The sequence below is a fragment of the Dunckerocampus dactyliophorus genome, chromosome 21 (genome assembly GCF_027744805.1).
Source record: "Dunckerocampus dactyliophorus isolate RoL2022-P2 chromosome 21, RoL_Ddac_1.1, whole genome shotgun sequence".
Lineage (NCBI taxonomy): Eukaryota > Metazoa > Chordata > Actinopteri > Syngnathiformes > Syngnathidae > Dunckerocampus > Dunckerocampus dactyliophorus.
The window spans coordinates 6,003,504-6,020,550 of record NC_072839.1 but is presented as its reverse complement, the minus strand read 5'-3'; the positions used below and the strand labels follow the sequence as shown (position 1 = coordinate 6,020,550).

At 39.7% G+C, this 17,047-nt stretch overlaps 2 protein-coding genes across 5 annotated transcripts in view; one reads left to right on the top strand and one right to left on the bottom strand.

Annotated features, from left to right (window-relative positions):
* ahrra (aryl-hydrocarbon receptor repressor a) overlaps positions 1-17,047 on the top strand; it is an 82,119-nt gene that overhangs the window by 8,960 nt on the left and 56,112 nt on the right. The window lies entirely within an intron of this gene.
* pigm (phosphatidylinositol glycan anchor biosynthesis, class M) overlaps positions 6,638-17,047 on the bottom strand; it is an 82,338-nt gene continuing 71,928 nt past the window's right edge. For 2 of the 3 annotated variants that reach the window (XM_054764858.1, XM_054764856.1), the window contains 2 exons: positions 11,227-11,288; positions 8,806-9,651 (listed from right to left, as the gene is read on the bottom strand). The gene's annotated coding sequence lies outside the window, so the exon portion shown is untranslated. Of the gene's footprint in view, positions 7,758-8,805; positions 9,652-11,226; positions 11,289-17,047 lie in introns of those variants that run through there. The other variant, XM_054764857.1, reaches the window with a different exon arrangement.

The following is a 17,047-nucleotide window of genomic DNA, read 5'->3' as shown; positions in this document are numbered from 1 at the left end:
AAGTCGTAATTTTATGAGAATAATGTAATATTATCAGGAAAAATAATTTTTGTGAGATGAAGTTTAAATATTAAGGAAAAAAAGGTGTCATTTTTTTGTTAAAGAGAAACTAACAACACATCCAATAAAGTTGTCATGTTTGGAAAATTAGGTCGCGGAAGAAGTTGTAATGTTACAAGAATAAACAAAAAAAAAGTCAGAATTATGAGAAGGAAATTTACAAGAAGAACGTTGAAATAGCTGGAAAAAAAAACCCCATCAGAAACGGAAAAAACAGCTGTGATTTTATGAGCATGAAGTCAAAATGTGAAGAGAAAAAAGTCGCATTCTAGTGAGGAAAAAAAAGTCTCAATTTTATGAGAATAAACTCTTAAAATTATGTAATTTTTGTAGCATAGAGAAGAAAAAATATGTTTTTTTTTAAGTTATCATATTTTAAAAATTAGGTGGGGGGGGGTAAAGTTATAACGTGGGAATAAAGACAAAATACTATGAGAAAAAAATTACAAAGCTTATTTAAGACTAAAGTTGAAATATTTGTAATAAAAAAAACAACATAAAAATGGGAGAAAAAAAGAGCAAAGCACAAAGTTCGTACTAATAATGAGTTTTCACTTATATCACAAAGCTTACATACACTTTTTTCTTGAAATATATATATACAGTATATATATATATATATATATATATATATATATATATATATATATATATATATATATATATATATATATATATATATAACTTCTTAGGATATATATAAAATATAATAATATAAAAGTGGCCCTTGCATGTTCGTTCAACACGTGGCCCTCGCTCAACAGGGCCAACATGTCAACATGTGGCCCTCGCTGGAAAAAGTTTGGACACCCCTGTGTTAAACGTACTTCACAAACTGTGTTTTTGTTGCAATTTTTATGTCTCAAACCTTGTGGCATGGATTGGTATTATTATCGTGTATTACAGTATAACCAGTTGTCTGCAAGCTGTGTGTATGACCTGCTTTAAAAATAAACATACCATATGTTTTAAATGTAATTTAAACAAGTAAAAAGGGAAAAAATAAAACAAAGCAAAATGTAATTTACATGAGAAGTTTGTAAAATAATGTGCCTCAGCTCTGGTGTGAACTGGACGGACTGATAATTTATGCGTTCACACATTTATTTGTGCGCTTGTATGCAAGACGTGTGATCGTCGGAGGTTGCATTAAAAGAGGAAGAGGGAGGCCACAAAGACCAGGCATACACCACTTATGACGTCATTCCACAGACAGCAGACTGTTTTGTAACTAATTGTGCAGTAGAGGAAACAGAAAAAAACCCATATACAGTAAAGCAGTCTAGTCTAGTGCTCTTCTTTTATCTCTAAATTGAAAGTACAGAATGGACCCCTTTTCCAAAGTATTTGGGTTAATCCTTCTCTTATCAAACCTGTGCATCAAATTAAGTAAATTCAAGGTTTTGCCAAAACAAAAAAAAGAAAAAAGGAAATGCCTACACTGGGTGAAAGCGTTTTTCACTTACGGGCGGTAAAGTGAAATCGGGTCACATTTTGGATGGACTTTGTGTTTACTAAACTCTTAGTGACCCCAGACAGCACAGCCTGGTCATGACGAAGTGGAAAGGTTTACAAGTACAAGGGTAACAGCTTTAGAAAAACAGTAGATCCATGCTTTTGTGAAAGTTACGGCACCCTCCTGACGTTGACGCTCTTCTCCGATTTCGGATAAGCAACAAAAGTGACTGTAGTAATTATTACATTAGGTCCAGAACCCTCCCCTTCTCTCTTCAATTGCCATTGTTCACTCGCAATCCAGGTTTAAGACACTTATTAAACCCATTTAAAGTATCGAATGTAAAGCTACTCACCACTAATAAATGATAATGTAAGATGATTGAGACATCAGTCACGGTGTAGCCTTTAGCCTGGTCATCAGGCTAGCGTTAGCAGGCTACAGAAGGCCACAAAATCCACACTGCTTTCCTATTGGAATCCCAGTAATGACATAGAATCATATGTTAACTTGCGTTCACCTCGCTGCGAGTTTTGAGGCCGGATTGACTGTTGAAGCTAGCTTCCGTAGCCAAACAAACATTTGCATCTATGGTGCGTTCAAGGGCCACAAAACAAAGCACCAAATATCAACGCTTGACCAAAAAACATAATCAGTGAAGGCTAACGACATAAAAATGCAAAAATTGGAGGCATTTTTACAGTGGTATGTGTATGCTGTACATTTTACTTATTTATATTTAAAAATTATTACTGACAAAGTGAATGAAATGTGTTTTCTGTGGAAAAAAAGCCTAATTTTGAAAAAAAAGGAAAAAAAAAGTGTTTTGACCAAAAAATTGCAATTTGGGGGGCTGTGAATGCTGAATCGCGATTGTGCGGGGATCCACTGTCAATAAAAACCTTATTTTAAACCTTCTTATGTCACACAAGTGTCATTTAAAAGTTTGTTCACTTCCTGTGTTTAGATTTAGGTAATCCTCTAGTCACGCTAGCAGTAGAATGAGCCCGACTGCTGTCGGAATGAAAAATTTGTTTATTCCTGGAAATTCTAAGCGCATTCTAAAAATTCTGACTGTATTCTGAGAGCATTCCAAATATCAGGGCCCATTCTTGTGGCCGGCCCGAATATTTTGAGCATGGTAAAAACTTTCGAGGTGGATTTGAAGTTGAAAAATATCGAACGGCATTTTAAAAGGTATTCTAAGTGCACCCTGACTCCATTCTAAATATTGTTACGGTATTCTAACAGCATTCCAAACATTCTGACCGCATTCGGAAAAAAAACACAGCCAACTGCTGCTGAAACGTCGCTATGAAGCGTAGCCTTATTCACATCATTTCATACGCCAAGGAAAAAAGGAGCAAAGGTAACTTCAACAGTGTCCGCTGGTGTGGACAGTGCACACGTGCTGAAACCCAAAAATCCAGCTGAAATGTCACTCACCATTGACACATCGCTAATTCACATCACGTCATGCTGCCAAGGCAAAAAGGAGCCAGTCACCACCACCGGCACATCACGTCATGCTGCCAAGGCAAAAAGGAGCCAGTCACCACCACCGGCCGCCGGCACATCACATCATGCCGCCAAGGAAAAAAAGGAGCCAGGCTTACACATTTCATATCCTATTATTATTTTTATATTATTTTTTAAAAATATTTTTCATATTCCTAACTTTTGAATCTTGAATCTTGAATATCCTCTCTCGAATGTGGTGCGAATTTTGAAACTTTTTCATTCCGTCTGGTTCTGCTTGATTGGTGCTGATTCGTGCTTAGTGTGACAGGGGTTTTAGGTTTTGTGCAAAATACTGATGATGCCACGCATGGAGGTAGCACAGTTGAATGCAGCTTTGGAGGAGTATTTTCCTCAAACATTGGTTGGATTCTGAATTGTGCAACCTCCAGGATGTTTGACTTGAGAGCTTTCACTTTCTGCTGGTGTATTAGCTCTCATTAGATAGTGTGTCGGCCGGTGGGTGTACGGTATTTGTACTTGTCTCGCACAGCTCATTGACTCTTTTGTTACGTCTGTCTTCATCTTTTCTCAAGTGAACACTCAAACCTATCAAAGGTCGAAACCTCCGCCCTTTGCATTTGCCCCCGCCCACCGTTGTTTGACCCAAAACACACCAAGCTAGCAATCAGCAGGAATCAGTTTAACCAACGTGTCACCATGCGGCGCTGTGAATAAAACGTACGTTCCTGGTTGTGCTGGCCAATGGCACCTGTGAATGCTGCGTGCGTTAAAGCCCTCGAAGCTAAATGCCAAATGTCACCAGCCCACAGCCAAGTGCGCTGTGGTGCTGCTTCGCTGCACGAATGTTCACACTTTTTCCCCCCTGAGCGTGGACAAACAAACTGATGCCTCACATCCAACCGCAGTGTTTTTGGCCATGCAGTGGGTCATGTCTCACGCCTTCTCATTGCCTCTCAGATAATGTGGCCACTAATCCTTCATGTGCTTATTGATGAGGAGCGCCCAGGCAGATAATGCTTTGGAACATCTCCATCTGTGTGCTGATGATGCACCACGATCATCTGTCTTCTCCTCTCTTTTGTACTCAATCGCTTCATCCCTTTTTTCTCTTTTTTGCCCTTTTGCTTGTTTCTCTGACCTCCGTGAAGTAAAAACCACCTCTCCTTCTTCATGCGCTTCACGAGGAGTGCGTGATGAGGCTAAATGCCAGCGCTCAGGCTTTTCTGCTTCCTCTTTCCTCCACATGCAATGTCTGTAATTCCGTACTGCCTGTTAAAGGTAGCTGGAAGGATGCATTTGTAAAATGTTAATGTCTACTTAGCACTAATGAGGCATTTAAATGCGGTGTTTATTTATCATAAATGGCCTGCTACCGGATAATACAGCATAGCAGGTTTCGGACGGGCTGACTGAGGCCATCAATCCCACACTTACTTGCGTCTTCCGCCAGAGTCAAATGATTTGGCTTGATTCCTGAACTAAAAACCCATGACGTCACCAAAATACCAACATAACAAAAACCGTCAGCATGATCAATTGGTTTTCCGCCACTGGGCACCATGATTGCATGGTATCACGTAGGGCTGCAACTAACCATTCTTTTCCTAGTCGATATTGTGTTCTATGGCTACATAAACATGGGACCTACCAAAAGAAAGACTAGACTCTTGTCTTTCATCAGAAAAAAAAGTTAGTTTCTACCTTTTTCCTTTATTTAGTAATCAGCAGTAGAACATAGGTAAGTTTCAGGAAAATATCCGTTCCCAACTAAAAAGGGAAAAAATACATTTCAAGCATAACTTTCACTTTGACACAATATTTCTTGCTTTTGTGACAGCTCAAATATCTAAACAACTATACCAACATAAACAACACAAAAAAGGGTTGTTTTACATCAAATAACAACTATAACACCATGAACTATTTACAGTTTTCACATTTGGAACTGAACTCTGTGTGCAAGCGTATGCGTGCGTGTGTGTTCATTATTTCCATTCAAATTCACATGCCGAGCTCTTATCTAATGCTTTCTGCTATGGCTTAAAACTGCTCTAAAAGTGACATCCGTTGCGTCATCACCTCCTTGTGCCTCTCGCGCAAAAAAACGTAAAAGACGTATAATACATCTTTGGTATCGGGACGTTTGGGTTTATAAAAACGTATAAATACATATTTGGTGTTGAATAAGTATCATTAACACCTACAGTATTATTACAATTTTGCTCTGTTTTGCCATTGTTGCTGTTGTTTTTTTTGTTTGTTTAATGTGCAGGTTTGAATGCTGTGTAACGAGACAGTAGTTATGTTGGAGTTGTCGTTTCACACTGCTTAGAGCAATACCACAACAAATGCCGACATAAACGGGCCCATTTTTCATACAAATGGCCCCTTTGGGACTCAAATTTGATGTTGACGTCGACCTGAGCGGGCAGTTTGAGTGTGGCGGACTGCAGGTGGCATGAGGCTGCTTCGTCATGTCGGTATGAGTTGCGCACCAGTCTGGGATTTAAATGCTGTTAAATATCCTTTGTTGTTTGCAAACATACAGTTATTATCCCCTCGACGATTTCACGCTAAATTGCGCATTAGTTTGCATGTCGGCTCACTCTCCCACCCTTGTCCATGTGTGTCGTCCCCCTCCCCAGTAATCAGCCGCACAATAGCTGTTAACCAGCACAACTGGCCAGCCATGCTAATCCCTTGTATGTGGCGACAAGCGTGAATAGAGAAGCCGCCGTATGCGTTTAGGATCGTCGCAGTTAACTCATTAGTTGCTTGAATCAAAGGCATGACACTTGCTTTGTCCCTGCCTGGCCTCTCGTGCCACAGACACTGAACTCGCTTGAGTGAAGTTGGACTCTATTGGCTTGGGGGGGCCAACAAAGCCCCGTGGGATCACAAAAGGCCATAAGTGAATCACTCAAACCAGTGCCAAGGGGGTCCCCCGTTAGACGCCAACTGTAACAGCTAGTGGCAGCCGTGCGGCAATGAGAGGCGTGTTCGTTTGTGTGTGTCCAAACAGACGGGTAGAGTGTATGTTTGAGTTTGAGTGAGTGTGAATAGACAAACAGAACTCATGCAGAGGGAGCAGAAGCCTTTGTTGGCCCAACACTATTGTTGGAGGCTGTCTTGTGTAATTACTGTCACAGCTACCGCCTAGCGCACCGCTCTGCTCCGCCCGGGCAACCAGAGCACAGAGTGATGAAGAGGAGCGCAACAAGCACACGGGAGACGAGGATAATAATTATATCATGGATGCACTTAATGCGTGCAGTGTTCTACGGACACAGTCAGTTACGTCACAGAAAGAGTTTGCATGTTAGTGTGCAAAATAAAATGTTGGAGTTGGCGTGTTAGGGCCATTCTAAACAGAAAAGAAAAATACCAGAAAGTTGAGTTGGAGGAAGAATAAAGTTCTAGTACAAAAAAACACAACATATTTTACAAAAAAAGCAGACGTAAAGTTGCAATGTAAAAAAAAAAAAAACAACAACAAACAAACATAAAAACATTTTTTTACACAAAAGTAGTACTTTCCAGGGAATAAAGTTGTAACATAAAAATAAAAAAAAATATTTAAAACATTTGTAGATATAAGTGGTAATCTCCTGGGAATAAAGTTGCAATATAAAAATGTTCTTAAAATAAAAAGAAAATAAAAAAGAAATATTATATTATATCATATCATATCATATCATATCATATCATATCATATCTTGGGAATAAAGTAAGTAATGTAAATAAACAAATGAATTATTTTAACTTTTAGATAAAAGTGGTAATGTCCTGGGAATAAAGTTCAATAAAAACAAAATAATAATAACATTTTAGATAAAAGTGGTACTATACTGGGAATAAAGTTCAATATCAAAAAATATTTTAAACATTTGGGATAAAAGTGGTAATCTCCGGGGAAACGTTCAATATCACAAAAAAATATATATATATATTTTAGATTTTAGATAAAAGTGACACTCTCCTGGGAATAAAGTTGTAATAATGTAAAAAAAAAAAAAAAATAAAATAAAATAAAAACTATTTTCAGATGAAAGTGGTAATCTGCTGGAATAAAGTTGCGATATAAAAGTTCTTTTACCAGTTGTTAATTTGACAAAAGTGGTAATCTCTCTTGGGAATAAAGTTGTAAATGGATGAAGGTCAAAATTCCCTCATGCATTTAAACACAACAATCTTGACACCAGGAGACTTACCATACATTATATTAAGATAAGATAAGATAAGGTTTATTGTCATGTGAACGTAAGCGACACATAGGAACATAAGGAAATAATCTAAAAGATAAAAAGTTGACAAATATACAGTAAAAGAAGGCAGCAGGCGACTATAAAGGAAAACAATAGCAAATAAACTAAATAATAAATTTAGAAGTAAAATAAACAAGGCAGAAAAATAAAATAATGCAGAAATATACACTTTGTACTTCTGTGTGCAAAGTACATGAGCACCGGAAAGAAATGTGTAAATAGAGCAACGTGCAAACAGTCATATGCAAACAGAAATGTACAAACGACGGCAGCAGCTGCAATTAACACATCAATTACAGCTGAGGTAGTTAAAGGTCAGTCACTCTGTGTGCAAGTTTAGCCGTTTAAAAGTCTGATGTCATATTAATCAGGTAAATAATGAAATATTTATTAAATGTTAAACCAGAAAACTAGCCACACAATGGTTGTAGTGGTTAGCATGTCGGCTACGCAGTCAGAACGGGGCAGCTACCCACCAGACCCAGGAGATGGCGCTGCAATGAAAAAAACGCATGTAACATACAGAACAGTATTAACCATATATTGACTTTCCCAAACGTTGGGTCGGTTGCCGCGCCACCGATTGTCCGAGTGAAATACTGTTTCATTGCTCATCAGGCAGACACATTTGCGCTGCCATTTTTACATACAAGCCAGCCCGTAAACGCTCTACCCCACTTCAAAACCCTTTTGTTAGTGACAACATTTCACATTGAAAGTTTAGACTCAAGTCACCACACAACAAACAGACTTGATTGATCTCCATGCCAGCATGCAAAAATGAATAACTGCCCCAAGCCACAAGTCAAAAGTCCATTTGTTAACTTGTTACATCTTTCAGCACTCATTCTCTAACTGTATGTGCTGTGGAATATGAAGCCTTTCATTTATTTGGCACTGACAATTTGGACTTTACTGTGAGGATTGCTTTCTTAAAAGAGATGAACTGATTTGTTCCAATGCAGCCATGGTCCACCATATTGTTTGTATTACTGAAAAGTGCCCACTTAAGTCTACGTCGACCGCTTTTGTTGACATTTCTATGAAAAACGGGTCCGTTCATGTCGAGATGTGTCGTAGTATTGTTCAGTTCACCATTAAGGCTTAGCAGCGTGAAACCACAACAGCAGCGTAACTACTGTCTTGTTGTACAATATTAAAACATGCACGCAGCGACTTCCTGTTCGGTGCAAAGTAAATAATAGCACAAAATAATAGCACTGCAGTATTAACTCGGATTCTACCACAGCAACTAAGAAAACACAGCCATTACATTTTTTTTTTTAGATTGTTAGCTGATTGTAGTTAAGACATAAAATGAAATTAGAAAATTTAAAACAGAAATGGAGGAAAACTTTTATTTATCACCCATTTTCCTTACGTTTCTGCTTATGTCGACGCAGCCAGTCAAACGGGTGTCTGCACATGAAATAAAAAGGATTTAAAAAAAAAAAAATAAAATAAAAAAAAAAAAAATATATATATATATATATATATATATATATATATTTGTATTTATTTTTTATTTTTTAACTATTTTTATATTCTTTTATTTGATTTTGTCTGTGAAAAAAAAAATTAAAATTAAAAGGATTTAACGTCATGTTAAGTTTGCAATTAAAAATACTGTGCGTTGGATTTGTGACATTACATTACGTGCATAACGTTGACCAATTTGGTGTTCTTGTTGCCTCTCAATCATCCCGTTTGCATGGATTATAGACAAACCACAAAGAAAGCGATTGATGTCATGACATAGATTCCCTCCTCTGAACCAAAACCTTGGCTGTCATCCTCAAACAGCACCCAGTTGTCCTCCCAGTGAAAACCCGAGGCCTATTAGCTATGGCACAACCAATTTAACATGGCCACCCGCATAAAAAGCTCGGCGGTGTCAGTAATGCGATCTGTTGATGGCTAAACCGAGCGAATGCAGAACCCATTCACGTTGGCTGATGAATGAACCCGCTGACACCGCTGCTGTGGCACGATATGGGCCTTCACAAAGGCAAACAATCATGACAAAAAGTGGCCGCTTCTGCTTTCATTTGGGGTGAAAGCAACTGCTTGTGAACACTGGCGATGGAAGATGAAGGAAGATGAAGTAAAGAGTAGCATGTTATTAGCAGTGAAAAGTACTCACATGGCACAAGCGCTGATATCTTGGGATTATTGTACATTAGAGTGTTTGTTTTGCCTGTCACTTTGCTGTATGTTAGTTGCACGTATGCTTCAGTGGTCATCCGCAGACAAGACAAAAGTCAATCAATGTGTTTTCATGCAGTTGGAAAGCTCACAAACCAAAGCTGACGTCTGACCGGATACTGCTGGATGGAACTCCCTCAGCCAGATGCGGTCCCCTTTCTTCAGAATGTCATATGGCCAAGACTGAGTGAAAATAAATGGTTGGATCAATACATTTATTTGGATTCTTCCTAAAATGTAATGGGTTGATTGGTACAGATGCAGTGATTCAAATGATTCAAACAAACTAACAAGTGGCGATGAAACAGTACCTCTCACTTTTGCACTTGGCGGAGGTAACGACGCTAAATAGACATTTAAAAAAAAAAAAGTCCACACGAAACGACATTCATGAGCAAATGCACACATCGACCAATCAGAAGCCTGAAAAAGCAACCACAGCTGACTTGGTTGTGTATTGTAATACTTCTATTCGTCAATACAGTCAGATATTAGCAATATGCATATTATCTCTCAAATCAGTGCTCATTTACGCCCCGGGTCTCAAACTGAACTTACCTTTTAGACTCTATGTGAGGCTGGGCCGGGTTAATAACACTGATTTAGTTTCTAATCCGATACGGAGTAAAAGTCAGGCTGGATCCGATACCGATACTTTGTGTAAATTCACCTGATATGTCTGGCAAATTTTAAGAAGTAGCGCACTTAAAATCACAGCATGAAGAATACAAGACAATTAATTAATGTGTTAATTAAATAAATTACTAATTTAAGTTATTCATTTCTTTATTTTAAACTGTGAAGTATATCGAGGTAGCAGGGTGATTTACTATATAGCCAAGCTAATATACAGCAACAGAAAAAACAGAGGACAAAATCATCAAAAATATGTGAAAATAGTATTTTCAACAATAAAAAAAGAATATAAGTAAAGTAATAAACCACTAAAATAAATTATTAATGATTAACAACTACTGTAAGAATGAAGACGTTATTCACAATTCGCACATGGCTCATTTCAACAGACAAATGTTTCAGACAATCGATTTGAGAATCGATTTTTGAGCATGAAGAACCCGTATCGGAAGTATTGATATTTCAGCATCGAGCAGCACTTCACTAGTCCAACTGATCCAATCTCTATTAATAACAGTTCAGAACAGGAACGACTCTTCAGAACATGAGCAGTTCTTCTGAACACAAGCTTCTCTTGCCTAGTCCTTCCCTTTTACATTGATAGTGCTTCCGGCTGCCCAGCATGCCTTGCGGCACTTGTTTTGTGAAATGTTGCCAACGTTTCGTGCTTAGAGTTAACATAGTTGTTGTTTATTATTCCCCATAGTAGTAGTAGCCACCCTAGGCGTGTTTACTTACTTGTTACATGTTGTGCTGTCATTTTTGTGTTGGCATAGTGATTATAGTTAGTGTTCTGTCTAGCGACCCCCCATGACCATCGCGAGTTTGCGGCCCCCGATTTACACGGAGCGCAGGAAACAACATGACTGTTTCTTTATTACCGCCCATGTGTGTTATGCCTATCAGTGCACAAAATTAAATCAGCGCCCGTAAGTCAATAACCGCATCGCTCGTGTTTTGTTGTCAAATAAGGGTCCTTTTTTATATAATTTCTTATGACGCAAGCCAAAAAGCTCAGTTTTTAATAACAAAAACCTAGTTCGCTTGTAAACGAAAGGACAAAATGCATACGTTTTAAAAAATATCAATGTTTGTCTGGACCTTTCTTAGCAAAGACCTCACCTGTTCTCTTCACCTGGCGTGGAAACAGGAGTTCAGAACATTTAGAAAGCTGTTCTCCCATCCTGTAAAAACAATGAAGTCACAATTGATGAATTATTTGATCATTTTTCCCACGAACAGCATTCACATTCAATTTCTGAGGGTAGTTTCAGATAGTGATCTGAGATGAGTTTTTCCAGAAATCATTTAATAGAGAGCCACAAACCAAACGTTCTTGCCTCTGGATGGATATACTGTATCTAATTAAGCGGTGAGCAGTGCAAATGTGATGCATGAGGTTGTTTAAATGGTTTTGTGTGTGTCGTATTGGGAGGCAGGCCTTCGCCTTGCACTGTGCTCCCAGAGAAGCCTGAACTCTCATTCAACTGCTCCCTGACGAATTGTGATCGAACGAGGAGACGGTAGGTCCTCGTCCCACACAGTGTGCATCCAGTCGCCGGGCAAACGCAAACAAACCAAACAGCACTGAGGCACATATTGTATCAAGGGGGTAGTAAACGTCTCATCCATCCAGTCAGTCAGGATGGCGAGCGTGTTGACAGCGAGAAAGACAGACAGAGACAGAGATAGAAAGAGAGAGAGAACCGGGAGGCGGGGCTGTTGGTTGCGTGACTCGCGCTTCGCTCTGTCCTTCAAGCCCCCAGGCTTTATTTGTTAGCCGGAAGAATGGAAGGTGTATTTAAGTGTTCGACGGTAAACAAAGCTATGACATGACCCGAATACTTGCCGGGATTTTTCAGAGGATGCGTTTATTTTTGTATGTGTTAAAAAAATTCATTGTGCAGCAGGATTTCCTAATTTATTGATTGCCCCAAGTACAATGTATCCCCCCACAGTTGCGATTCAACATATGCTCGCCCACAAATGTGCAGATTTTTGGTAAAAAAATGCCCGAAAAAAGGTAATTTTTTTCCGCAGAAAAGGCATCTCATTGGCAATAATGGCAATTTAAGAGAGAATAAAAATAATACAACAGTCATTTTTATTGCAAATGTTGATTCGAAACTGGAGAACGTCAACATCAAGCTAGCAGGAAGTTAGCGTATGGTGGCGCCTCGATGCAGCAGCATAATCCAAGCTTTATTAGAGTGTCAGAAATAGACATTTTTATGGGTGTCTTCATTACTCGCATTTATTTGCCCTTTGCGGAATGTCTTGGATTGTAACCCCTGTGAATACCGGGGATCTACTGCGGTCCTGTACGGGGCTTTTTTGGTAACTTACTGCATGTAGCTGCTCAAAATGGATCACAAGCCCTGCGTAATTTTGTCAGTGGAACCCATTTAAGTCAACCCCACGTTTATGTCGACAACTTACGTCGACCAGCTCATCCTTTCCCGGTCCACCGTGTTCTTCTTGTTACTAAAAAGTGGCCCGCTCTAGCCGACATTGATATACAATAAGGGGTCATTTCTATGAAAAATGGGTCAGTTTATGTCGACATGTGTTGTAGTGTTGTTAATGTCATCATTTTCGCTTGCGTGGTTTTGCAAAAGCAGGTTTGTGGTTATGTTGTGGTTATGTTATTTCGCGGTAGACATCACGACTGACAAAATGCAACCAATTACATTTTGCACAAATGGAAGAAAAAAATAATTTATCATCCATTCTCCTTATGTCTCTGGCCAAAGTCACAGTACAGGTGCAAGAAATGGCTAGTTTCGGTTTTGGTTATGTCAACAACTGCTTATGTTGATGTGAGTCAGCCTATCGGAGTGATGTCCACTTACCGCAGCCCAAAACTAACCAGTAAATGTGCAAGCGATGGCTAGTTTTGGTTGTTGACAACCATTTATGGCGACGTGAGTCGATCTATCTGAGGTATAGACACTTAAATGCGACCGAAAACGCTGATGATAAAGTCGTGAAAATAAAATGCCCAAGCAATGGCTAATTTTGGTTATGTTGACAACGGCTCATGGTGACATGAGACCGTCAATCTGAGGGATATCCACTTAAATGCAACACAAAACTGTGCTCATGAAGACGTGACAGTAAATGTGCAAAAATGGCTAGTTTTGGTTATGTTGACAACCGCTGATGGCGATATGAGTCAGCCAATCCGAGGGATGTCTTCTTAAATACAACCCACCAAACCTCAGATGATAAAGTCGCATGTAAATGTGCAAGAAATGCCTAGATTTGGTTATATCGACAATCGCTGATGTCGACGTGAGTGAATCAGCCAATCCGAGGGGTGTCGACTCAATTGCGAACCAAAAGTCAGATGATGCAGCCGCACGTAAATGTGCAAGAAACGGCTAGCTTTGGTTATGGGGGACAACCGCTTATGGCGATGTGAGTCAGCCGATCCGAGGATGTGTCCACAAAACTCAGACAATAACAACGTGACAGTAAATGTACAAAAATGGCTAGTTTTGGTTACGTCGACAGCCGCTTATGTTGACACAAATCGGCAAATCTGGGAGATGTCGGCTGAAACTGTCACATCACTGATATTTTCATGCAATATCGGCACGATTAACAATTGTAAAGTAACAACTGTGAAGTCTGGACACACAGGAACAAATGCACATATTGGAAAAAGGAACATTTCATTGAACGTTAGGGATCTTTTGTGTTTGTGACCTTATTAGAGGTGGCGCCACAGGCTTCCAACTTGTGGGCCGTTCATGGACCAGCGCTAATATGATGATTTATTCATCGGTCGCACTGACCTCTTAAAGACGACACATGACAAGAGACCAATGCTTCATACCAGGTGTAAGAGCTGTCAGGATAAATATTTGGCAGTCAGAATTCACTCAATGCTACACAAAGCATAACATAGACTTTTAAAAAAAATCTTGTAAAGAATATTAAAAGCGACAGAAAGAGGTGGCGAGTGTGTCAAATTCTTTCTCCGTCCAAAAGGATCATGTTTAAATTGGCATGTTGGAGAGAGCACTGAATTTAAACAGCTGCTAGCTTTAAACACACACACTCTCTCTCTCTCTCTCTCTCACACACACACACACACACACACATACTCGCTGTGGAGCCCTCCCTTAGTCTAAGTTTGCGTGCGGAGCGAGGAAATTCTCCATGCTAATGTGCCAGGGTTTGTTTTCATCATCAAATTGCAAATGTTTTAAATATGCATCACACACACGCATACAGTCGGAGCATTGAGTTGAAATCTTTGTTTTTATACACATTTTGAGCTGGATGTGGTCTGACCAGTGTCTATTTTTCATGCACCACTCCTATTACTGGTATTTCTCAATCACAGTTAATTTATAAGGCAGCATTTCTTGTTCTATAATAGATTCCAATGGTTTCCTTGGCTGTGTGTGCAAAGGCGTGTCATTTATTAGACTGCATTTTTATTATTACTGTGCTCTTGTGCAGTTCTGCAGCAACGCAAACAACAGCCACAATAATAAACAAGGTGTTTCATGACAGTGTCAGTCAAAAGCATTTTATCTTTTTTTTATTGTAGTGTTTTTACAACTGTAGCGTACATTTCTGGGTTGTGCTCCAAATGCTTTGGAAGGCATGCTAGCATGAATAATACATATATTAGACAAATGGACAAGTACTTTTGCCCTTCAAAGGTTTTGCCGTGTTTTTCGCCCAATCTTGCTTAAATGTTACAGACGTGTTTGTCAGTCGCATTGATTATTGAAATTTCAAGTCAATCGGACTTATGGGGTCAAACCTGGAGTTTAGTAACAGTGCCACCATGTGATTTGCCAGGAAAGTACAGGTGGTCCTCTGTTTACGACGTTTCGTGCACTTATTGCACTTTGTTATATGTCTCCCAAAGGGCAGTGCGCCAATGAAAAGGAAAGCTGTCACCATGGAAGTGAAAATGAACAGAGCTCAGACAGGAGAAACGGCCACCAATTTGGTCTCAACCGTTCGACTGTCGCGACCATCATTAATGATGATGATTACCAAATGCTAATGAATGCTAGAGGGGTCATGGATTCCATGCGCTGCTACATGGAGGTCTGGGAGGAGAAAAGGAAGGTATCTTTCTAGAATAGCCTGGGGAGGACAACCACAGAGATAAAAGGAATTATTATTTTTTATTACTGTTTCATTTAATTTTTGTATTTATTTTGTGCACAGTGTGAGTAACTCATGAGTTTAATTTCGGCATAATTTAGTACGGATGTTCTGACTTACGCTTACGGGCTATCCACACGGAAACGTTTTCAGGTCAAAACGGCAAAGTATTTTATCGTTTCAGCCTCTCATCCACACGGAAACGGTGTTCTGGGTGCCCCGAAACGGTATTTTTTGAAAACGGCTTCCAGAGTGGGAGTCTGAAAACGCCGGCTGAATATTTGACTCACCGCAGTCTACATTCTCCTGATATTTTGTTGTATTGTACTCCAAAATGACTCGCAGAAGTAATGCCACTTTGTCGTGAGTCTAGACGAGCCTTGGAAAAGCGGACGACAAAGTTATGCGCATGCGTGCGTTCTCCTTCTATGGTTTGGTGTGTCACGTGGTTCCGTTTGTTTGTCTTCACAGCGCCACACATACTGTAGGTGTGCCTTGTGTACTACATTGTTTTCACCCAGTGATCCGTTACCGTCTGGATGCAACTATTTACTAATTTGGCACAGCGTGGACTCAAATTTCTTTCAACCCGCCAACAAAATATCCCAGGAACGTTTCTGTGTGGACAGGGCCTAAAACCCGACTTACATCACAGCCTAGTTGCAGAACTCGTTCGTAACCCGAGCATCACTTGTAATAGCACAGTAGGGGTGCACATTTTGACACCTTTTCACCCTCTGAGTGTGTCATTATTGTGTGTACCTAAAAACGTGTCAATATGCAAAGAAATACCACTTATTTTAAGAAACGTGGGATAAAGCAGAGATAAAGTAATAAAATATCGACTTCCACGGGTATTTATTTGTTGAATGCAAACCAAAACTCAAGAGTAGTGAAAAGTTTTACAGTTGAGTTTGACAAATTAGCCGAGATCAAAGTGTCTAACCCAGTTTCCGGGCTGTCATTCATGCAAACAAAGACGTTGATGTGACAGCCTGCATCATTGTGGACGTTGGGTGTAAATATAGCTCTAAAATCAAAGCCGTCTTGCATCCACATGTCCGTATAGCTGCCACTGGATTTATATCCCTCCGTCTGTGACGTACAGAAAGTTCAAACTAAATAACACACGCTGAAATTGAACTGTGCCACCTGCATGCATATTATTGGCTTTCAGATGATGCCGGTAGATATTATTTGATTTTCTGGGCTTGAAGCTGTGGATAACCCAGTTTGAGATGCAGTGGGATTGTGCTGTTTGTATCTGAGTCAATGCAAGGTTATCATTTTTTAAATGTGCTAAATAATAAGTAATGATGCATTTTTTTTGAATAGCCCGTTCAAAAGTAAAACTGGAATGGATGCGGTGATACGTCACAGTCCTCGCATATGAGTGTAAACAAGATCACCGGAGAATCCTTCCTTGTGACTCATGGGCATCCTGTTCTCAGAGGGGACAGACAGAAAAGGCATGGAAGGGTGGGAGGAGGACAACATAATTGTAGCAGATTGAAGTCGCATCAGGCCTTTTTTCACAGATACACTATAAGTGCATGTCTGCATGTCTGCTGGCCTCTTGCCACTCAAAGGCCACATTCATAGAGGCGCTGCCGCCCTCACTGAGGGCAATTGGATCCACCGGATACCCTTCCCTTCTCACGCAATGTTGTGCAAATGACCTCAACATGTCCCTAAACGAGTTAAGGATGAAAAAGCCACACCTACTCACATGTCTCAAGACAATAATACACTGTTAATTGTCTAAATGTGCCGAAATGCACAGAAGTACACTGCCTGTCCTGTGCCG